The 26,262-nt window shown below is 38.4% G+C and overlaps 1 long non-coding RNA gene across 1 annotated transcript; it reads right to left on the minus strand.

Annotated features, from left to right (window-relative positions):
* Positions 1-5,776: 5,776 nt before the first annotated feature.
* On the minus strand, positions 5,777-25,978 carry LOC126191503 (uncharacterized). Its single transcript, XR_007538360.1, has 3 exons — positions 25,408-25,978; positions 13,734-13,953; positions 5,777-5,974 (listed from the first exon to the last, which is right to left on the minus strand). It is a non-coding gene; the product is annotated as an uncharacterized LOC126191503 (long non-coding RNA).
* Between the last annotated feature and the right edge of the window lie 284 nt (positions 25,979-26,262).

The raw sequence follows: 26,262 nt of genomic DNA on the forward strand, positions 1-26,262 counted from the left end.
CTTGCATACTTTACAGCATTGGTCAGTAACAAATGAAGTCTTACTGATATGCTGGAGATTTACTCCTAAATTAAATAACATTTCCGCAATTCCCCAGACTTTTTCTTCTCAGGAAAGTGAGTTGCTGCCAATACCATATTCTGCAGTGTCCACTTCTGAGTGACAAAGTGTGCAGCAATAGACAGACAATACCTTTCCTAATACGGATCAGTTCACATATCCATTGTACATGCATTCACATCTACAGCCTTGTCTATCCTGGGCATCACACTCGCCCATGTTTCATTGACTTGTCTTTCAATATTTTGTGTCATTGCCATATGATGGGGCATAATGTTGGAGACATACACCTTTCCAAATTCTGAACTGACAAAATGCAAAATTCTCCACCTGATACAAGGGTGTTTTGAAAAGTTCTCGGAACGGAATAGAAAAAAAGTACTTACATCACTGAAAATATCTTTATTTTTCAATGTAGTCTCCTTGTAGATTATTGCACTTGGGCCAGCAATGTTCCAGTGCCTTGATCCCATCTCGAAAATGAGTTCCCTCCAGACCTGCAAAATAGTTGTCAACTCCGGCTATCAATTATTTGTTTGAAATGAATCTTCGTCAACCAAGAAAAATTTTCAGTTTTGGGAAGAGATGAAAGTCTGATGGAGCAATACCAGGTGAATAAGGTGGGTGTGGCAACAATTCATACCTTAATTCGTGTAATTTTGCCATGGTGACGGCATGTGTGGGGGTGCGCATTGTCTTGATGGAAGATGACTTTTTGACTTGCTAAACCTGGCCTTTTTTGTTGCAATTTGTCCAGGTGGTCAGCATAGTATTCTCCAGTAATTGTTTAACCAGTGGAGAGACAATCTACATACCAAAACACTGATGCCATGACCTTTCCTGCCAAAGGAATTGTCTTTGCTTTCTTTGCTGGCGGAAAATCAGCATGTTTCCACAGGTTTCACTGTTGTTTTGTCTCTGGGGTATAATAGTGCACCCAAGTTACATCTATGGTCACAAACTGGCACAAAAAATCTTGCTCGTTTCTCCTAAAACGGACAAAACATTGTTCCAATATATGTTCATTCTCATGAGTTTTATATCCAGCATTAAGAGTTGCGGCACCCATCTTGCAGATAATTTTTTTTCTAATTCTTCAGTTAAAATGTGATATACCCTTTCAGAAGACATCTGGCAAGTGTGAGCAAGTCCACGCATTTTCAGTCAGCGATCCTCCATGACCATTTTGTGCACTTTTGCAATGATTTCTTGAGTAGGGACATATCATGGCCGACCACTGTGCAGATCATCATCTAAGCTCTCCTGACCAAATTTAAATTTATTTGTCCACTTGGCAACACCTGAATATGAAGGAGCAGAGTCCCCCAGTGTATTCTTGGAAATCAGCAAGAATGTCCTTTGTTTTTATACCTTTCTTTATGAAGCACTTAATCACTGCTCGAATTTGACTTTTTCCATCTTTGCATATCACTACATGGGAACAACAGAGCCACGTCACTGCCACAGCTCTCTTCCAAAAGCACTGAAATGGCAGGTATTTACAGGCAACAGTCCAATTAGTATCACATGAACAACTCGTCGCGCTAGTGCTGACCTCTCATGGTGATTCCGAGAACTTTCCAAACCATCCTCGTATTAATGTAAACGGGCAAAGATCCCTAGCACAGACTTCAACCCTCATTTTAGTTACCATGTGTTTCAGAAAAGCTGGTAACGGTTCAGAATGTAAATTCTAGATCTACATCTACACTCTGCAAACTACCTTGAGGTGCACAGGAGACAGTACGTCCCATTGTCACAGTTATTACCGTTTATTCCTGTTCCATTCATATATGAAGTGTAAGAAGAATGACTGTTTGAATACCTCTGTGTGTGCAGTAATTATTCTGATCTTATCCTCATGATCCCTATGTAAGTGATACATAGGGGATTATAGTATATTTCTAGAGTCATCATTTAAAGCTGGTTTTTGAAACTTCATTAATAGATTTTCTTGGGACAGTTTACGTCTGTCTTCAAGTATTCCAGCTCATTTCCTTCGGTGTCTGTGTGACACTCTCCCATGGATTAAACACACCTGTGACCATTCGTGGTGCCCTTCTCTGTATATGTTCAACATCTGTTAGCCTTATTTGGTACGAGTTAGACACAGTTGAGCATTACTTTAGAACTGGTTGCAGGGGCAATTTGTAAACATTCTCCTTTGTAGACTGCTTTTACAAATAAACCGAAATCTACAACCTGTTTTACCCACAGCACAACCTATGTGCTCATTCCATTTCATATCACATATCACTTTGGCATGTTTTACAGACACATGCCTTCAGCTGCAACACAGTGGAACTGAAAGACAGGAGATCAGAGCTAATAATCAACATGATTTCTATCCTTACCAGTCACTATTAAAAATATCTCCCAAATTCTGCTACAACCATCATTTTTCACACTCGGGATACATTATTCTGACACTACATTTGATAACTACTACCTCCTTAGTCTCACATTCACCTGCTATGTGATCCTGCAATGGGTGACAGACTGGCAGTCAGCTAATTAAAGCAGGTTCACAAACTAGATGAAGGAAATCTGATACACTTGCTCCCTGGGTCCAAAGCATCTGCACTGACACACGCCGGACTTCACGGAACTACATGCATCGAGCAGTTCAACTGAGCATTAATGCCACATGCATACCTCTTAGCAGAAGTACGTTCCACTGGGGTGCTTACAAAACAATTTGGCTGGTTGCATATTCCAGGAATTACGATATGAACAAAAACTGGGAATACTAAGAACCAACAGGAAAAGTTCTCAAAATAAGTACTAGAATACAAACCTCACAAGTCTGGTCACGGCTCTCTCGAGTTATACGCTGAAGTTATGTTAACACTACTTTCTAGTTTCCAAAACTTGCTTCTACTGACAATCCAAATGACATCTATATCAGCTCTCTTTGGATACAGACATAAATCTTGAGACTACTGATCTAAAAGTAACACAATGAGTACTTGTAGAGCATGAAATCTACACTCCTGGAAATTGAAATAAGAACACCGTGAATTCATTGTCCCAGGAAGGGGAAACTTTATTGACACATTCCTGGGGTCAGATACATCACATGATCACACTGACAGAACCACAGGCACATAGACACAGGCAACAGAGCATGCACAATGTCGGCACTAGTACAGTGTATATCTACCTTTCGCAGCAATGCAGGCTGCTATTCTCCCATGGAGACGATCGTAGAGATGCTGGATGTAGTCCTGTGGAACGGCTTGCCATGCCATTTCCACCTGGCGCCTCAGTTGGACCAGCGTTCGTGCTGGACGTGCAGACCGCGTGAGACGACGCTTCATCCAGTCCCAAACATGCTCAATGGGGGACAGATCCGGAGATCTTGCTGGCCAGGGTAGTTGACTTACACCTTCTAGAGCACGTTGGGAGGCACGGGATACATGCAGACGTGCATTGTCCTGTTGGAACAGCAAGTTCCCTTGCCGGTCTAGGAATGGTAGAACGATGGGTTCGATGACGGTTTGGATGTACCGTGCACTATTCAGTGTCCCCTCGACGATCACCAGTGGTGTACGGCCTGTGTAGGAGATCGCTCCCCACACCATGATGCCGGGTGTTGGCCCTGTGTGCCTCGGTCGTATGCAGTCCTGATTGTGGCGCTCACCTGCACGGCGCCAAACACGCATACGACCATCATTGGCACCAAGGCAGAAGCGACTCTCATCGCTGAAGACGACACATCTCCATTCGTCCCTCCATTCACGCCTGTCGCGACACCACTGGAGGCGGGCTGCACGATGTTGGGGCGTGAGCGGAAGACGGCCTAACGGTGTGCGGGACCGTAGCCCAGCTTCATGGAGACGGTTGCGAATGGTCCTCGCCGATACCCCAGGAGCAACAGTGTCCTTAATTTGCTGGGAAGTGGCGGTGTGGTCCCCTACGGCACTGCGTAGGATCCTACGGTCTTGGCGTGCATCCGTGCGTCGCTGCGGTCCGGTGCCAGGTCGACGGGCACGTGCACCTTCCGCCGACCACTGGCGACAACATCAATGTACTGTGGAGACCTCACGCCCCACGTGTTGAGCAATTCGGCGGTACGTCCACCCGGCCTCCCGCATGCCCACTATACGCCCTCGCTCAAAGTCCGTCAACTGCACATACGGTTCACGTCCACGCTGTCGCGGCTTGCTACCAGTGTTAAAGACTGCGATGGAGCCCCGTATGCCACGGAAAACTGGCTGACACTGACGGCGGCGGTGCACAAATGCTGCGCAGCTAGCGCCATTCGACGGCCAACACCGCGGTTCCTGGTGTGTCCGCTGTGCCATGCGTGTGATCATTGCTTGTACAGCCCTCTCGCAGTGTCCGGAGCAAGTATGGTGGGTCTGACACACCGGTGTCAATGTGTTCTTTTTTCCATTTCCAGGAGTGTATTTTTTATGACATAAATCAAAGTGGCATGGAACATTACTTAATTTAATGGTCATTATTTTTATAGGACCAATTTTCACAGATACCGGTGTTTAGTAATTGTTTCTGCTAGGTACTATAGTCCAATTAAAATTATTTGATACTTAACTTCTATCATTTACCGATACATTGGAAGCGGCTGTCGCAAGGTATGACAGAAATATAACACAGCTGATTTTAAGTGACCAATGACTGAACTTCAGCATATGGAGCACTTTGTAGACCTGAATTTAAACCCATGTCCTAACCTAGCCACAACCTTGTGACAAGCAATGTATCCATAAAAACAGTGATCAAATATCTGCAGCATAACTAAAATTGTGATCACTTTGCTCATGGCAACTAAAGCTAATCTTTATGAGCAAACCCAAGACAAAAAAAATTGACATTTCAATGCTGAAAGCAAACTATAATTTATTACTGTCATAGGTTACCTAAAACAATCCTCACACGGGATACACAAGCTGCTGTATTACCAACTGATGAACAGTCCCGGTTGACATTTGGTTACAATTATAGGCAACACTGCCACACTCCAAATGAATAAAGAATGATAGGAAGATAAGTAAGAAAAAGTAAAAAAGTCAATATGATGATGGAAATGACACGGCAACTTATTAGAAATTAAAAAATATATATATATTGAAATACATTGACTGAATAGAAATAATAATCAAAGTCTTTGGGTTAGAGTTAGAAATAAAAAAATTTTGTGGCATTTAATGAGATTTGAAGCTATGACCTTCTATACGTACTGTTTATACACTACCTAGTGTTCTACACCACTATATTGCCTTAGAGTCCTATACTTATGACTGAGCTGCAACATTGAATTGCAGCCTTCAAATAATTCAGCTTCATTCAATGTGAAGCTTATCCAACATAAGTTGATCTCTGTGCTTATAACTGTACATGTGACGCTGAATCACAGCTTGTGCAGAAGTATCCAACAGTTTTGGTTAGTGATGTGTATGAAATCTATGCATTTCATTAGCATCGTTTTGTGTGTGTGTGTTTTTTGTTTTTGGTGTGGTTAGCAAGTGTGGTCAAATACAAAATCCGAACAGATCAAGTAAGAATGCCAGACAAGGAATTGAAAGTAAACTGAACAACTGCTGAAGCAGTTCAGTAACGCGAATGATTCAGGTGTGACTTTGAGCGCTGTGATTGGAGGAAACCAGCTCTAACACATGAAGTGTCAGAAGTAATTCTAATCAGACTACACCTACTCTAAGATCGTGAAAGAGATGCAAAATTAAAGAAAACATGATGTTAATATTTTTTTAAATATTTTACTGATTTCAAAGGTTAGTGACTAATAAACAGTTCCAAACAAGAGACCACCCTTCCAGACTGGAAATGACAGCACGACAAAATTGAAATCTTATGTACACCACCATATGCTACAAAATATATTTATAGTTCTTGTTAACTAAGATGCTTCAGTCACCAGATTCTCCAGTACCTGTAACAAGAATTATTTTTGCACTTTAGTTACTCCAGTAATCCTTTTGTCATCAACTTTATACATAAGAAAAAAAGCGCATATCATGATGCAGTAAAATACTTAACGTTATGAATGTGGAAGTCTACAATAAAAATTAGAAAAGAAAATAAAAATATTAAAATGTATTTTTTTAGAAAATAAGAACAGCACCATTATTCTCACAATCAAAAACAACTACTGCCCCTTAACACTACACAGTTTCATTTATTTTAATTCTTTATTAATTTTTCATTCACTACATTTTATACTGCCAAAAATATAAATAAGAACAAAGCATGGGTAAGAATAACCACGAAAGTCTTTTAATGCCTGTCTACTCCAAGGTTTTATAATAACCTTAGTACTCCATCCACTACCTTTACTTCAATCCTGAGTGTCTTCCCTTTTCCTATCTTATGGAAACAATGGCCTTTGACCTGATTATTATTGATCTCAGAAACCAAATAGTGTGTAGTTACATCAATACTGCACAAGAATGAGCACTATAAACTCTATGCATTAACAGTTTTAAAATACAATAACAAGCAGGATAAAGTGACTGTTGCAGGACAAGCTGCAATGGAAACTGTCTAAAAACAGTATATTTTGTCAGCCTGTACATCAGTGATGGCATTCATATGCCCATTTGTGAGCAGCATTTCTTCATCCACATACATAACTCTGCAGACCACTAAGCATGTTAGAGGGTACTTAGCTTGACACCACATATTACAATCTCTTCCCATTCCAAGTGCATATAAAGTATGGGAATAATGACCACCTAAGTACCTTAGTGTATCCTGTAATTAGCCTAATCTTGTGTTCATGGTCCGTATGGGAGTGAAATGTAAGGGAATGAATTTGTCTACAGTCTTCACTTAATACTGGTTCTTGAAACACTTTATGTAGGCTTCTGATGTTAACATTTATGTTTAATACTGTTATTAAAAATATCTGCTTTTTTTAGTTTTAGTTTGTTTGTGTGTTTTCCATGATTTAAAGCTTATGTTCAGCGAACTTCTGTGCGTTGTTTACATTCTCGTGTTTTTATGTCTGCCTGCTGTCAGAAGTTGGCTGCACAACTCAATGAAAGATAGGTTTTCACTAGTTATTACTTTATTACAGTTTAAGTGTGTGATAGAGCTTTTTAGTTTAGTGTGAAAGAAGTGTCATATGGGAAGAAAGTAGATGTTGCCGTAGGTTGGTTAGTTTTGTCAGGACCTTGGGTTGATGTTTTACCAAAGTGACTGTAGTGGAGAAGGCAGTAAACTATCAGATGAGGCTCTCCCATGGAGTCGTATATGCAGTTGAGACACGGAAATCATGGAACGGGGGGAAAAGGCAGAATTAGAAGTAGCATTTTTTGAATGAGATAGGTTGACAGAAGAAAGAGACAGTGGGAGCTCAGACGAGGTGACAAGAAATAGGCAAAAGGAGAAAACCTCTGAAACCACATTCCAAATTCTGGTTAGCAATCAGTCTGACCTTTTACCTGAAAGAGGGGAAGAGCCTCAACCAGTTTTGAGCAGCAGATACTTATGAACAACTTTATGGTTAGGTTGGTAGAAAAGTCAAGTAGAAAGCAAGTTAGATGTAGAATACCAGGTTACAAGCATAGTGAAACCTAGTGCCCAGCATAGCCAGGTGACAGAGAAAATGGTAGCCTTGTGCACAGATTTTGATGCAGAGGATCAGGTACTTATAGTAGGAGGAGCATGAAACAGCGTAGCTAGCAACTCATAATATACTACAAAAGGGCACTTGGAAGAAATAGAAGCACCAACAGCACACACTCGTGTTGGGTTTGTGGTGGTTTTACAGTGCCATGATGAGCCGTGGAGTCACATCGCTGTTAGCCATGTAAACAAAGAGCTGAGTTGATAGGTTTTAAGCAAGTCTCATATCCATGCTGTGCCTGTTGCTGCAATTGGGAGATTGGGACATACAAATTGTGGCCTGCAGCTGAATATGAGGGGGAAGGACAGATTATCTGATCATCTTGGAGGAAGTGTAAGAGGAGAGGGGTCATATACACACAAGACAAAATCCCTGTGGTTAGTGAAGTCAGAGGAGTGCATTTTTTTTATGTTATAGTCAGATTACTGACAGAAATTAGAGCAGAACAGGACCATAATATACGAGGATGTGTTGAAAAGTATTGCCTCCAAATTATTTATGTGAAAACTCTTCAGCTTTTTAAATAAAACAAATGTTATTAACATTCAACATCCTTATTCTTTATGTCTACATATTTATTTCTCAACTGAGTCACCCTGGTGACAAACTCATTTCTCTCAATGCAAGACCAGTATGCTGATACCATCACTGTATAATGATTGACTTTGTTGACAGAGACACAACCTTATACCTGTTCGCACTACTTCATCACTATCACTGTAAAGTCATCGAAGGAGTTCTTTAAGTTTTGGAACAGATGAAAATTGAATGGAGCAAGTCGGGACTGTGTTTAGGATGATCACTGACAGTCAACACAAAGTGTGAGAGTATTGGAGACATTGCAATGCTTGTGTGGGGTCTGGCATTGTCATGCTTAAGGATGTGTTCGATGTGTTGACAGACTCTTTGAATTTGAAACTCGTTCACAGCATGCTGTTCCTTACACACCACCGTATTACCTGCTACAATTCAGAGCTCTCTAGGGCAGAGGCATGCAAATTTGTAGACATGAAGAATAAAGATGTAGAATTAGTAACATTTGTGTTATTTAATAAGCTGTAAGAGCTTTCACATTAAAAACTCAGAGGCATTACTTTTCAGCATGCCCTCATATGCTACAGTTCCCAAAAAATAAAATTAGTTTCGTTGGAATGCGAGAGGTTTGAAAAATAAGATATATGAACTTCTTGTATGCCTAGATGTAGAAAATTCTCAAGTGATGTGTGTTCTGTACCTCTCTGAACGCCATGTAACCTCAGAGATGGAGTAGTTAAATATCAGGGTTTACAAATTAGCATAAATTTTTGTATAACATAGAAGAAGGAGTTGTAACAAATGTAGAAGTTGGGCACAAGTGCAAAAATATTCAAACACATAATTTTTGCATAGATCAGAACCCAGGAGCATGTGCTTGTGAGTTGTTACTGCAGAATACTTCTCTGGTAAATGTAACAGTCTACAGATCCCCCTCTGGGAAACTTTCAGTTATTAGAAGAGATCTAGATGTCTAGTTTAGCTACCTGTTAGACATGATGAAACAGTTAGCAGTTTGTGAAGATTTCGATGTAGGTTTCTTAAAGGATACTGACAGGAAAATGGAATCATTGTCTGGATGTTTCAATCTAATTTCAGTAGTCATTTTTCCACCTTGTGTGCAGCACGACAGTACGGCACTGATTGGTAGCATTTTCATTTTCATAGACAGTGCTAAGGCTGAAACAGTTAATGGGTACCCCATCATTAATGGACTATCTGGTCATGATGAACAATTAATGGAAATAAACAATATACCACCTTGCAGCCCTGAGGCAGATTAACTCAAAGCAGTAAGGCTTATTTATGAGAACCTGATACAGTGTTCTAGGATTAAGTTACAAGAGATGAATGAGTTGAGGTCTCTATAGAAAGATTTGCTAATTTCAAATTCAATTTATTCTATAGCAAATTAGTGTCACATCTGAATGCTACTACTATAAAAAGTACTGTAATATTTTAAGGAAAGCCATTAAAATGTCAAGAAGTATGTACATCTAGACAGAAATTAATGATGCAGGTAATAAGATTAAAATTATATGGAATGTTGTTAAATAGAAGACAGGACAGTCAGTCAGCATAGAAGAAACCGTAACAATTAAACTAAATGACAATGTTGTGACAGATATTCACAAGCTATTAGTAATTTTAACAATCACTTTCTAAATGTGGCAGCAAAAGTAGGATTAAACAGTTCAGTTGAAGAAGTGAGAGAATATATTAAAAATGGCATTTCACAAAACTTTAAGCAACCAGATGTATCACCAATGTCCTTGGCTGAAATTAATAGAACTATAAAAATTCCAAAAATGAAAAGCTCATTTGGTGCTGATGGAATTTCAAACAAAGTTATAAAAAGTTATTCTAACTTAGTAAGTAATTTCATTAGTGATGTATGGTAAAACATCACTGGCACAGAGAATTTTTCCAGACAGATTAAAATATGCAATTGTTAAACCTCTTCATAAGAAAAATGACAAGATAGACAACCAAGTACCATGCAATATCGTCCAATTTCCTAACTGACATCGTTTTCCAGAACATTCAAAAAATTGACACTCTCAAGAGTAGAGTCACATTGAAGCAGAAACAACCTACTTAGTATAACACAGTCTGGATTCCAGAATGTTAGCTCAATTGAGAATGCTATTTTTGTATTCACTCATCAAATATTACAAGTCTTAAACAATAAAATATCAAAGGATATTTGTTGCAATCTTTTCAAAGCATTTGACTGTAGATTATGTTACATTCTTAGAAAAACATTAGTTTTATGGAATCGATAGCTTTGAACAAACCTGATTTCAGTAATACTTAACAAATTGGATGCAAAAAGTTGTGCTGAATAATTCAAACGATGTTCCAAGGATAAAAAAATGTATAGAAGAGAGAAATCACAAGGTGTTCAATTGCAAGTCCACTCCTGTTCTTTATAGACGTGAATGACCTTCCACTCAACATTAAACACACAGAATTGGTACTTTTTGCAGACAATACCAGCTTTAAAAAATAAATACCATTAGCAAGAAAGCCACAGAGACGAGACGAATAATTATTGAGTGGTTCTCTGAAAATGAACTCTACTCAATTTTGAGAAAACATGTTATATTCAGTTCTGCGCAACAAATAGGGTCATACCAGCAACTGATGTAGCACTTGGGCAGGAGTCAGTAAATATGGTAGAATGGTCCAAGTTTTTTGGTGTACATACTGATGAAAACTTTAACTGGAAGAAGCATATTATGGAATAATTTTATGGAGTAACTCACCACTGAGAAAGAAATAACTGAATGCACAAAAGCGAGCAGCAAGAATAATATGTGATTGCCACGTAGGTTGGTTGGCTGACTGACCAAGTTTTTCAACATTCCAACGATATTTTCCCCAAGACCAACAAATCTTAAAACATTCATGCCACCCTACAATGTCTCATGTTAGTGCTATTTATGTGGAGCCCACACACCTGAACTATTTTCTAAGGTGGAATGCTCAAGTGATTTGTAAGCAGTCTCCTTCATAGACTGCATTTTCCCAGTATCCTGACAGTGAACTAAAGTCTACCACTTGATTTACCTGCAGTCGTCTATGTGGTTATTCTATCGCAACAAAAACAAACAATTATTGACAAAATTATTTAATTGGATAGATAAAAAATCTACTCACTATGCGCTGGCAAACACACACATAAAAGACAATTGTAATTGGCAAGCTTCGGAGCCAGTGGCTCATTCTTCAGGCAGAAGGGTTGAAGGGGAAGGAAGAAGGGTGAAGGAAATCTACCCTTTTTCCTACACCTCTCCAGTCCTTTTCCTTCACCTTTGTTCCTCCCCCTTCAGCCCTTCTGCCTGAAGAAGAAGCCACCGACTCCGAAAGCTTGTCAATTACAACCATCTTTTATGTGTGTTCTCCTGCCGCTTGGTGAGTACATTTTTTATCTATGTGGTTATTCTATTTCATATCCCCACCAAGTGTTACACACAGATATTTGTATGAGTTGACCAATTCCAATTGAGACTTGTGGATAAAAAAGTCTACAATACTACTTTTTGTTTTGTGAAGTGCACAAGTTATCTTGGCACCACTTTGAAATCTTATCAAGATCTGACTGAATATTTTTTGTAGCTTTTTTAAACAGTACTTCATCACAGATAACTGCATCATCTGTAGACTGTCTGATGTTGCTATCAACAGTGTCTGCCATGTTATGGGTATGCATTATGAACAACAATGGTCCCTGCACACTTCCCTGGGGCATGCCTGAAATAACTTACTTATATCAGTGAATCTCCATTTGCAATAACATGCAGAGTTCTTCCTACCAAGAATCCAATCCAGCCACAAATATCACTTGATACTTACTAAGCTCATACTTTTGATAATTAGAAAAAGTCTGATATCAAGTCAAATGCTTCTCGGCAGTCAAGAAAAACTGCATCAGTCTGACTGCCTTGATCCTTGAGTTTCAGAACCTCATATGAGGAAAGTGCAAGTTGGGTTTCACACTGCTAATTTTTGGAATTCATGCAAGTTGTACAGAGGCGATAATTCTGTTCAAGACACCTCATTTCATCTGAGCTCAAGATATGTTCCACAATTCTACAACAGATAGATGTCAATGGTCTTGGTCAGCAGTTTTGTGGATCACTTCTCTTACTCTAATTGTAGAGCGATGTGACTTGTTCTTTCTCCCACCTACTGAGCAAAGTTTTTTGTTTGAGGGATCTGCAGCATATTACGCTTAAAAGAGTATCTAAGTTGCGATTTCCGAATATAATCTGATATGAACTCCAACAGGCTGTGTAGCTTTGTTCAATTTTAATTTTAATGATTTAGTTGTTTCTGAATGAAATTGACACTAATATCTATATACTTATTTTTGCAGTGGTTTGAGGATTAAATAATGGCAAACCAAATCACAAGCAGAAATAAACACTCATACAAGGAACATAAAACTTAATTATGTACACAAACATCTTTATTTTTGTTCTAAATCCTACCTGAACAGAGGTTAACTGAAAAGTTAATTTCTGTACAGGTATACAACTACATGTTTTCACCTATGGTGCCCTGTTATACTCAAAGATGATGGGTTTCATAATCATGAACTATTAATTTTTTTTAATGAAAAGATAGACATTTTCATGTAAAAAATTATAATGTGTCATGATGACAAATACATGGTTTCTGAAAGAAACTGATGGAGATCTTAACATTCTCTGATGCATATTACATATGTTCCAGAAAGACCTGTCCTTATATGAAACACAATATGCAACAGTCAGTCCTTTCATCTTGCAGCACACGAATGACACCTTACTGTGTTATCTGTTAAGTTGCTGGCCATCATAGCCTTCATGACATCTTGTGAAAAATCATTTTAATGGTTTATTTTCTGTCGCAATCACATGTAATTTCAATAGGAAATTACAAGTTTTGACTGTCAGCGGGCAACTTCAGATCATACGAAGGAAGCAGTTCCCTACCAAAAACTGAGAAATCTACAGTGTCAACAGATATATGTAAGGAGTGTCACCCCATCAGGGAATTAGCCCTTATTTGCACGACACTGTTGACTCATATCCATTGACAATGTGGATTTCTCCGAGTTCTTAGTAAAGTACTACTACTTCCCTCTCATTATCTTAAGATGGACAGTGAGAGACAGAGCTGGTAATTTACTGTTAAAATTATGAGTGATTTTGCTAGAAAATATAACATTTCAAAAAGTAATTCAACAATTACTAATGGCTTTACCATGATTAAAATGTTGCTTCTTACATATCTTTATGCTAGGCTGATGTCTGTACTATTAAAATTAGGATTATAGTTTTATACTTCATGAACATTATATGCTCAACAACTTCCTTCTTGCAGTACCATTTGTGTTCATAATCTGTAATACTCCCATTCCAAAAACTATTCTAATATGACCTGAAAGGGATATTATATCTGTGTTTCATTTATTTTCATACTTCATTTTCTAATTTTGCATAATGTGTTGATTTATACTGTGAAAACTATGAACTACCTTCAGGAGTTAGCAACTGTTCCTTTGCGAATAAGAAGTCTGCCATTTCCTCTGCTTCTTTCATATTTCTTCTTCTCTTTTTAGGTAAATACAAAAATTTATAGCCAATAACTCCACCTATTGTCAGTGCAAACCCAAGAATTACTGGATACAGAGGTCTGTTCCTAAGTCGCTGCAAAAATGTCCCTTGTTTATCCATAGTTTTGCACATAATGAAATCCTGAAACATGAAACAAAATATTTGAACAATATGTTGTGAACATTTAAAAAATCATAATATAATAACAGATAATGTAAAACTTACATATACACATTTTGAACATTTATACCAGAAAATTTGAATGGAAGCACTGAATAAAACCTGTGTTCATCAAAGGGCCAATGTATGTGACGTCCTGCAACTTTTCACTACAGACAGCTACTCTCCTTTGTTTCATGAACATCAAAGATGCTTGTTAATACAGCAAGTTGGACTGTTGGGATTTATTGTTCACAGTTTTTGTAGAAACAAACAATGCATACAAAAGTGAATTACGTGCTGTAATTTATAATAATTTTAATTGAAAATTGTGAAATAAACATCCAGGAAGAGGTCCTATTAAATGCTGCTGAGGATGATTAATAAAGTCTACACTCAGTCCTCAACCACTACAAGGGTAAGAGAAATAAGCAGTTCCTGAATCTTCCCTGAAGATTACAACTGTATGTTGGATAGACACTGGACCCTTACATTTCACAAGCAGTGCTCTCACAAAGAACACTAGCCAGATACGACACGCGAACTATATCTACAGCTTCATTTCTTCCAGGACCGCTGTGCTGCTTTTCTAGCACTACAGAAACTAATATTTTGTTGGTCTAATGATCCTGATAGAAAGGTTCTTATAGTGAAGTAAGCACCCACAGATCTAGACATACACTTCTGTAGACTGACACTTACCAGTTATCTTTCCAGAATATACATCCTGCCACATGTCAATATTAACTATTTACATAAATTTTATGCCAAACAAGGAAAGAAAAGCAGAAAATATGAGTTTCATGGAATACTGTGGAGCTACATTCTTTGATGAGACAACGAACACACTTCGTGACTGAGCTGTTTCCACCCCTTCTCCCTTTTTTAATCATAAAAAAGTTGTTCAGATGTCTACAGAAGATAAACCATAGCCAAAAATCTAGTGCCTTCCAGAATGGGCAATAACACTAAAAAATCTGTAACAAATCACATTTGATCTTAACAGAACAACTGATTAACTGTAGCAATTGACTGTAGTGTTCTTTAATTATTGTCAAAGTATTTTATCTCCATGTGCTCCAGGTATGGTTCAAGTCTGAAGGGGGATTCCCAAATTGTTATCTCTCCCTCATCAAATATAACTCACTCTCTCTCTCTCTCTGTCTGTGTCTGTATCTGTCTGTGTGTGTGTGTGTGTGTGTGTGTGTGTGTGTGTGTGTGTGTGTGTGTGTGTGTGTCACTCTGGCCTTACTGCTTTATTTTTCCTTCAAAAACTTTTACAGTACACAAGACAGTAATACAAAAAAAACCATCAACAATCAAGCCAGTGGAAAATTATTGTCCATGCAGTCTCAGCTGACACTCAACCCAGTTGGGTGCCATAGAGAGTGACCGTAAATGGGAAATGTCTTTATAAGCACACCCATCAGCCACCACGCCATGTGCCAACTTAGTTTAGTTTGCTCTGACAGTACTCAGTCACCACAACCGAAGGAAGCCAAAGAAATAAGAACAAATATCAAAAGAGTGTTGGTTTGTTTCCTTGACCTAACGAGAATAGTCCACTATGAATTAGTTCCAAGGCATTACAGTTAACCAGCACTACCTACTTTTTAGGTCCTAAAGTACTTTGTGAAACAATGCAGAAAAATTGCCTGCATTGTGGTGCTCATAGAATTTTCTCCAGGTTCGGATTCGTGGTTCAGTTCTTAAGGACTCCCAAACTGTTATTGTCTCTACTTCACCAAATATAACTCGCTGTCACTCCCACTTTTAACATGTCTTAGATTTTAATAATATTAACATTCAAATATGTTTTAATATAGTAAAATATATTTAAAAAGAAAGATGATGAGACTTACCAAACAAAAGCGCTGGCAGGTCGATAGACACACAAACAAACACAAACATACACACAAAATTCTAGCTTTCGCAACCAACGGTTGCCTCGTCAGGAAAGAGGGAAGGAGAAGGAAAGACAAAAGGATATGGGTTTTAAGGGAGAGGGTAAGGAGTCATTCCAATCCCGGGAGCGGAAAGACTTACCTTAGGGGGAAAAAAGGACAGGTGTACACTTGCACACACACACATATCCATTCACACATACACAGACACAAGCAGACATTTGTAGTAATGATTATTTGTTTACATCAGACATTAGTATCTAACTTTAGCACAGCTTCCAAACACTGCAGTTCAGAGAAATGCAAAGCAATTGATTTCAGAATTGTAATAGAACAAACTCTCAATAGTTTGGCAGTTTCACAGTTTACAAAATATAAAACTGAAGTGTGCTCTCAACGCTATCAGGATTTCACTCAGTATTACAACTGTGAACACAGATCTGCAGACTATGGCTATGTAACTGTGTAATTTGGAGGGGGGGGGGGGGGTATTGGAGTACTGTTTCTTTCAGCCATTTCTGCTTATGTTTGCAAAGTCAGCCTATCTGTTCTTTTTTCTTTGTGCAGAGTCTTTCTGTTTCTGTTTGGCCTTACTCAGCTTCCTGTGGTTTGCCAGGTCTCCCTGTGGAATCACAAACTATGTCAGATTTGTTGTTGACAACAGGAGTGGTCAGCTTGCGAATGGGTGCAGGTGCCCTTACATGGTTGGAATGTTTTACAGCAGCCAGTCAGCCTACAGTTCCATTCACATGGGCAACCAACTGAAAAGTATCCTGTGATAAACATACAGTAGCTACAAATTTTTAGGATTCCTTGCCATTTTTGAGAATATTAACTGTCATGTTACTTTTCCTCTGAAAGTTACCCGAGAAATTTATAATTTGACATACAACATTTTATGGACTATAGGACACTACAGACTATAAGGTTCACCTTACTTTTTAATCAATTTTTTTCTAAAATAATATTTTTTTCAATTTTTATTATTAGATTGCAAAGTTAGACCAAAACAAAATTCTTGGTTTATAAAAACAAACTGACCTTTAAAATCCCTAAAAATCGTCATCTGAACTTTCTTCTTCTTCATCTTCTTTGTTGTCCTCTTCATATATATATATAAGATGATCTTCACTGCCATTGAGAGCATTACTCACACTGTCATTCTTGAAAGAGTAAAGAATAACATCTTCTGTCATTCTAGGCCAAGACTGTTTTATCCACTGACACACTTGTTTGATTGTAGGTCGTTTTAAAGCTCCCTTTGGCATGGATTCATGTTGGGTTTCATCCATTAACCATTTGTTCAACTCCTTTCTCAAGTACACTTTAAATCGTTTATTTATCATGACGACAAGAGGTTGCCATTGTGAAATAAGTCCTCCTGGAATAACAGGAAGCTCCATATTTCCCTGTCTCAATTTCTCTTGCACATAATTTTTCAAAAACTACTAAACTGATCTAGCACAAGATAACTCTTCAATACAGCAGCTTTCCTTCTCTCCCACCCTCCGTTAATCCATAATTTCATAATACCAGCATCTCTCCACCCTTGTCATGTACGTGAATAACAACATCTGGTGGTATTTGAAAAGACTTTGGCATTGTTTTGCACTTGAAAATGATCACTGGATTACATTTAGGACAGGCAGCTTGACAAGAAAGGACAACAGTGTAGCATATTTTTTCATGTCTACTTGTTTTTATAGTTATAGTTTTAGCACCTTTTACGTCAACAGTTCTGTTACTCGGCACATCAAATGTCAGAGGAGTTAAGTCCATATTTGCTATTTGGCTTAATTCCACACTGGTTTTCTTTCAGTGTTGAATAATGAAGTGATGGAAAGATACGTCTTCACACTCTTGTGGCATTTCCCGAGATATTCTGGTTTTGGTTAGCATCCCAAGTACGCGATGATTCGTGAACCTGTAGCACCAACCAACTCCACCCTTCTGTTAAGTTGCACTGTAGTGCTAGCTTACGATCATGCATTTGAATCATTTTTGTATTTATTCTGATGTCATTTTGATGGTGTCCTTCAATCCAATACGTTGTGTTCTAGTTTTGGCCACTTTGCATTCAGTCCTCTATTTGCCCATTTAGTCTTCCTCATTTTTCTCAGTTCTTCTTTACTATTCCCCAAATCATGAAGGGTTTTTTCTGTTGGTTGAGTGCCAAAATGCCACTTAGCTGCTTTTCTTCCATGTTCTTCTGCATATGCATATTTATAGCACACATCATACAAATAGCTTTTATTTTTTTCCATTACGAAACTAGATACCAACAAAAAATTTTGTACCATTACCGATACCACGAGTCACTCTCAATTCAAGTTCACTGGCACCACAGACTGCAGTGACGCATCATAACCTACATACAGTGTTCTAAGTTTGTGATGTCAGTGTGGGAGAGAGACAGTGTTAGCAAGCTTGTGAATCCCCACAACTCATGTTCATCACATCGGTGCACTGCTACTGCCAGTTGAATCCAGTGTTGCCAGCTGGAGATAGGTTCCCTGTGGCATCAGATATATGGTCATTCTTAAGACTGGCAGGAATTTTAAATCAAACACTAGACATTTAATATATATTAATTTCGAGTTTAAGACACAACTGAATTTTGAAGGCATTTTTTCAAAGAAGTAAGTGGGTCTTATAGTCCATACAATAAAATATGTAAAAATATACATTTTTTTACAAATATGTTCCTGGGGGGGGGGGGGGGGGCAGAGGGAGGAATGGGGGATGAGAATCATGAATCCCCCCTCCCATGACTCTTGCAGTCCAAACACACTCAGAGTCAAATAACTGCTGGGGTCAATTTAACGACATAGCTTTAAGTGATTTTAAAAACAGATCATTGGGACAACTGCTTTACGTATGGTGGATAACTTTCTAAGATAATCAAATTTTGTAAACATAAATGTGTTGTTGAATAAGTATCTTCATTTTTGCCCTGCATCTCTGAAATGGTGGAAGAAGAAGGGGGATATGGGGAGGGGGGGGGGGGGGGGGAAGGAGGAGAGAGAGGTCAGTTGAAGAGTAGGAAGAGGGTGAATTACCTAAGTTAATGATTCAGTTTGGAAATGTAGTCACTATACTACCATTGCTAGTGGGGTGGGAAAAAGGAAGCCTTAGGACAGTGCAGTCCTTTTGCTAATAAAGCAGCTGGAGTTGTTTCACGCGCAATGTTTCGTAATGTTGTTCGAACCTTGAAAACACCATTACCTCAGCATGTATGGGTGTTTTGACATTCAGCAACTATTTATCTATGCAGTACAATAATTCCCACAAAGGCACAGTGACACAGCAACTAGATGTAGCTGCTTTAATTTAATACAAAATATTTTCCTCAAATTTTGCTTTTTCTACAATGGATATGACACGATCTCAAAACTGTTTGTATTAGCAGTCCTTAGGATGTTCACAACATTGCACATTCTGACTTTCTTCTAGTTGTACAAAAAGAACAGAATTAGAGTTTTGTGTCTCATCAATATCTATTTAATTAGAGACTGTGCACCACTGCCATTATGGGAAGATATGGAAAAAAAAGTTGAACAGACCATCACAAAACCTGCCTACCATGATTTAAGAAAACAATGAAAAATCTAAACTAGGATTGTTAGAAGGGAACTGTGTGTGAGATATCCCTTACTTGGGGACAGCATTTTACTTCCTGAATTTTACATTTTATTGGGGCACTGCAGCTAGCAGAAGTAATTTGCTCTCTCAAGCTGCACTGGAGGATGCAGCTTCAGCAAATGAGAAGCTGCTTCTCACACAGAAATTGGTAACGGAGGGACTGTATGGCACAGTAGTGAGTCATTCAAGTGAGGAGATGTAAGCAAGCCAGGACAAAGAATCTTTGGCAATCTATATACATAGAAACCACATACATTCAGATGATGCAAAACAGAATTTTCTTTAATAAGTATTAATAATCAGAGTACATTAGGCTAGTGAAAGCTAGGAGCAGCCTAATTATCATTAAAACTTTAATCCTACAATACCACTATGCAGTAAACCAGTTAAATCTGAAAACAAATGAAAATTAGTCAGCTACAGACCGCATTCAAAAGCTATGAAGTTGTAAGAGCTACACACGAGATTTCTGCCGCACGCCCGTCTCATCAGTCCGCCATAGAGTGTAATCTGAGGCTGTTCTCTGTACTAGTTGTCTTAACCATGCTCTTTGTCTTTAGTAACATATATGCTGATCTGTTTCAACTATTTAACTACAAACTATTTTACAGTGTTTGCTAATAAATACACTATATCGGCACCCCAGGACTTATTTGAAATAGACTAGCTACCTGCATGACCAGCTGTACCAGATGTTACCTAATATATCGCTTTCTATAATAGACTCACGGCTAAACCGAAAACTGTTCTGGAGATTAGGTACCACGAGGGGATCTTTCAATAAGGCAGCCACTGTGTGGGCCTTTAAGAAACTGATGTTATGGATAGTGTAGGCAATGCACAATGTGGTATTACTAGGCTTGAGAAATGTTTTTAAAGCTTTTGTTCAGAACAAGTGGTGCAATTCAACATGAGTGCATTGGGGAGAGCGGCAGGAAATGAAGTTTGAATTAAAAGTGACAAATATATGGCTAGCAGGTAACAAGAAAGCGCTAGAGGTCTGCATATTGCTGGGTGCAAAAGGTGTGTCACTTAACGTAATAAGTTCATGTCCTGGAAGTTTAAACCGCATCCAAGAAATACGAATATTTCACGAGAAAAACATCACAAGGAAGAAGACAGGAGACAGCAGCAGCAGCAGCAGATGTGATGAGACGAGCCATGTAAACTGAGGAGAGTTGCTGAACACAGGTAGCACATAGGAAGCAGTCCGAATTGCAGCAGCAGCACTGGGTGGGCTGGGGCACACATGCAGAGGTCTGGAGTTCGAAATATCAGTGCAGCATTGGCACATTCTTCAACCAGCTACATTGTTCAGAGGACACAGAAACTTAAATCTAGTAAGTTGGGGTTCATGTTAGCTGGTTAGCTGTTTTAGAGCCTATCAGTAATTAGATATTGTGGTGTATATTCCTTTTGAGGTAGTGAAGAAGAGTAAAGAAGGTGAGTATAAATTATTTGAGACAAATGAAAGAGCAGAAAGTGTCAGCATATGTTTGGAAAAGGTATAAGGAAATTTTGAATTTAATGAATCAAGGAGAGAGAAAGTGAGGTTTAAGAAACAAAATTATAGCAGGAAATTTGATGAAGTAAAATATGGAATTAAACTTTCCTTGATACATATGAGTCTTAACTTTATCTATGATAAAGTCTCAACTTTATCTATGATAAAGTCTCAACTTTATCTATGATAAAGTCTCAATTTTATCTATGATACTGATAGAGCCTGAAGAAATGAATTAAAATTTGTGCCATGGCCAGGACTTGAACCCAGGTCTTCTGCTTACTAGGTAGATACGCTAGCCATAACATCACCATAATAGTACAGGTAACACAGCTGCATGACGACATTAGTCCAGTGCCCTCTCTAATACAAACTTCAATTCACGCCTTCAGCCTATTTTCCCCTTCTTAAAGTGTCAATACCACCTATGCCAGAGCCTTGGCAATACTGACAATTTAAGAAGGGAAAAACAGGCTGAAGATGAGAACTGAAGTTTGTTTTAGGGAGGGCATTGGACTAGGGCAGTCCATGCAGCTGTGTTAGCTATACTGACATGATAGTGTAATGGCTAGCACATCTGCCTAGTACGCAGGAGACCTGCGTTCAAGTCCTGGCTGTGGTACAAATTTTGTACCATGTATGGGACAGGTCTTGCATCTAGGTCTATCACAGGGGTAGGAGTTATGAGGTAAGGGGTCGGGAGCAGGTATTGTGTAGGGATGGACGAGTATATTGTGTAGGTTTGGAGGACGGTGGAATACCGATATGGGAGGGTTGGGAAGAATAGCGGGCAGGACATTTCCCATTTCAAGGCATGACGAGAAGTAGTTGAAACCCTGGTGTTCCAGTGCTGGGTGGTACTGAGTTATGTGGGGAATGCTCCTCTGTGGCCAGGAAGTGGGGCTTTAGGATATGGTGGGAGACTGTAAAGATGAGGCACAGAGATTTTATAATAAAAAGTACGATATTATATTGCATCAACAGAAATTTGTGACTGGCATGAGGATCTTGTGGTATGGAAGTCACAGAATGTTATCTTGGTTGGAGAGTCATTTACAGATGTAGAAGTAACTTTGGGTGTGCCATAGGAAAGTGTGTTAGGATCCTTCCTATTTATGGACTATATTAATGACCTTGCAGAAAATATTAATAATAACCTCCGTTACTTTGTGTTATAGGATTTCAGAAGTGGTGCAAAGCTTGGCAACTTGGTTAAATGTGCATAAATGTAAAAATGTGTGCTTCACAAAATGAAATGTTCTGATAAAAAAAATTGTAGACTATGACTATTATATCAATGAGTCACAGATGAAATTGGTCAACTCTTACAAATACCTGAATGTAACAATCTGTAGGGATATGAAGTGGTATGATCACACAGGTTCAGTTGTAGGTAAAGCAGGCTGTGGTTCGCTGGTAGAATACTAGGGAACTGCAACCAGACTACATAAGAGACTACATACAAAACACTCATACAACTCATCCTGCAATATTACAGAAGTTTGTGGGACCTTCACCAAATAGAACCGACAGAGGATATGAAATGGATACAAAGTAGGACAACACAAACTGTCACAGGATCATTCAATTGATGAGACTCGTACATTTCACTTGACCTATATGGCCCAAAAGAAGCCCTTGATACCAAAAAATCAAACATACAAATGCAATACACAGTATTGCAACATTCCCTTCACCTATACACCTCAAATGACACCCTCAACACAAAAAATCCAACACATGCAAATTCAAAATGCAGTGTTGTAACATTCCCTTCACCTATATAGTTCAAATGATGCCAATTATACCAAAATGCCTCACATAAATCAAAAACTAAGAACCCCCAGAGCCACTTAACCAGTAAAACACAAATAAAAAAAAACTATACACAAAAACAAATGAAAAAACTGTAAATAATGCATTAAAGACAAAATAAAACAAAGAAATACACACACACACACACACACACACACACACACACACACACACACACAAACTAAACAAAATCCTTCAAAAAATCCCAATCTCCCAACCCCCACCACCCTTTAACCAATCAAAACCCACTTCTAAACACCATATCCACAAAGAAATATAACAAACAAAGACTAAAATCATTCTCACATTCCTTTAAAAAGAATAAGTCCTCAAAAAAAGAAAACACAATAACTCCTCAAAGATGTAAAGATTAACGGTAACAAAAATAATATGGAATTAAAACAATTTCCCTGATGGCAAAACTACATCTCTCTAACCAGTGACCCCCTTGGATAGATCGTCAAATACTGTACTGGGGACACGGCCATATATGGCGGTCCTTGCCGAGTCTGACGTGTGTGACGTTTCACACACAAACACACACACACACACACACACACACACACAAACCACCTCATGTAGTATGCAATTGAGCCGAACGACTACAAAAACCTTATTGTAGTCATTATATCATCAGCCAGCACAACTCTTGAGTTAATAACTATTAAATTATTCTGTCATATCCATCTCTAACAAAAAAATAATAAAAACACTATTACATTTCAAGGTCCATAAAACATACACTACACTCATCATACCCAAAGCAAACTCAAATGCACGAAACAATAAATCGACATAACTCACTAACAACACATTACACTCTTCCAAAAACTTCACAGAATGACTGCACAAAGTTAAATGAGGGAATATCAAACATAACACAAACACATTCAAACATGTACATCCACCACAGGTGTGCACTACCAAATACAACATGCCTTTTACAAACAAGACTTGATTAAAAAACACAGCACCACAATGACGTCGCATGACACAACACACTTATGAGCCAGGCCAAGGCAGACAAATGGAATCACACAGTTTCCTTGACCTTTGTTCCTCTTAATTCCATGTTCTGAGCAAATTTCTCATACCTTTCCGCGACTGCCTTTGGTAGAGCAGAAGGAGACAATTGAATTTACTCGTAGAACCATTCATTTCCTCGAAATACAAGTCCTGCAGTCAGAATAAAACCCTTTACCCTTCCTCCTGTATAGAAACCATTATTTCTACAATTTATCTGCAAACATACGTAGGATAAACACACGCTAGATGTTAAATTGTGAGAAACATACGTTTCTTGGATACTGCTTAAAATCACCTTTACGTAAATCTGCAAAGAGGAATAAAATAAGAGACAGTCATCTTGTCTGCCCTTATTTTTCTTATTTTCACTGATAGCCACTTGGTTCTCCCGTATTATGCCTCCATTACCTAACTCTTCCATGCTTTGTACATTGTACACTCTCCCAGTGGTCACTTGGTTATCCCACCCTCACTCCTTTCTCAGCCTGAGCAGCAACTTATAAATAATCAGAAGTGTCACAGACATGGGTGGATGAGTTAGCATGCCTGTGGGGTCATCAATCAGCTGTAGGCAAGTTAGGTGAATGGCTGCCATTCACCATTTTATTTTACTATATTAAATACAGACATGAATAAAAAGTAGATTAAGTGCTAGATTACTCATTCCTTAATGTGACAACAGAGAAAAATACGTTGAAGGAAATAGGCTACTGAAGATCAAATATGAATGTCATGCAGGGGCCTGAACCAAAGAAACAAGCAAGACAGTTCCACAGAAAAAAAACCAGTAGATGATAATATCTAAAAAGAGAGGAAGGGAGCAGCCAGTTTGATCACTAATGTGACAATGGGAACAGAAGTAGGTTGATAAAGAAGAACTGAGAGAAATAAAAGAAGTATCAAGTTGTTGCAAACCCTGCACCTCAAGTGTACAAAAATAGTCTACATACGCAAGGAGATAATTCTACTCCATCTGTTATTCATATTTTCATCTATTGAAACAATGGGTAGAATACTCATCAATATAAGAAGGATAGCAGATACTGCTCAATAATATGCAGTCTAATGACATGAATAGCAAACTGCTTCTACGGCATTTATTTAGATGAAATCAATCTTTGGTTAGCGACAACGTTTATAAGTTCATAAAACAAGCTATAAGAAGAAACCATAACTCATAAGTGCACTTTCTGACAGATATTTTGTTGCGGAACGTTTGATTAAAATTTAAAACAGAGTTTCTATGTGTGTGTGCGCCCACTGAATTATTTATAGGATTCAATACAAATGGCTATCAGCCTTCAAAAATATAAACAATTTACCTTCTGATTTTCCACACCCAGTGTTTAAAGTATAAACAGAAAAATGTACATTGTTACGATTGCGTCTCGCGTAGTATCACACAAGAAAACACAGGTATTACTGCAAGAAAGCATTTTACAATCCCAGATATCGATGACAGGGCGAGATTACTGTGAGAAGTAAGCAACTTAAGCAACTTTACCCACTACTGTCGGTATATCTGAACAACATACTGGCACTTACGTATTTTCACTTGTCTGGGACTTCCACAGGTACGCCCTCTTTCCTAAAAACAGTCCTCTGTAGTACTGGTTTCCAGATATAAATGCCTCCAAGGATGCCTATAAAAGAGACAATAATGATTTGTGCATTTGTAATTCCTCTTGGTCTTCTGACTCTCATAACTAGCCGAGTATCTACAACTCAAAATGTTCTCATCACTAGCTGTTGTACAGCTGGCACTTGTCCAATTCCGGCAACTTGCACCTGATAAAGTTTCACAACGTTTACTACACAAAGAAGTAATCTACTTAAATTTGTCCATCCACACGATCATATACTCTTGTAATCAACTCTCTTTCTTATTGTTCAGGGCGTTTTTTCCACCTTCAGGTGCATAGACCGGCTTCATGTAATACAGAGTCCCGTGATAAATCAAAACAGCTGCTGCCAGCAAAGGCAACACTTTTTTCATTCTATCTCCAAACTGCATACTCTTGAACTAAATATAATTTAAGAATCTGGCTGATCAAATGTCATAACCACGAGACTTGTTTTAATAAAAATCACCTCCCGATCACATGTGTTTGCTAACTATTCCTAATTCCAGTAAATAAATATGGTCTATCGACTTAGGTCTTATTCGAGATTCGATGTACGTATCGATATAATCTGCAAGACGGACAAAGTTTTGCGCTAGGTCACGACCGTGACAGAGTGCAAAGCAGAACTACTGCCACTGTATTTTGTTCGAAGAACACATCCATATAATTCATATATGTATTTACACCCAATAAAGCCGTCACTATCAACTAACACAAGTCTGTGATCTTTGTTTACTGCTAAAATTCCAGGTTTTATCCAGTAAGGCAAAATATT

This window comes from Schistocerca cancellata, chromosome 6 (genome assembly GCF_023864275.1).
Source record: "Schistocerca cancellata isolate TAMUIC-IGC-003103 chromosome 6, iqSchCanc2.1, whole genome shotgun sequence".
Lineage (NCBI taxonomy): Eukaryota > Metazoa > Arthropoda > Insecta > Orthoptera > Acrididae > Schistocerca > Schistocerca cancellata.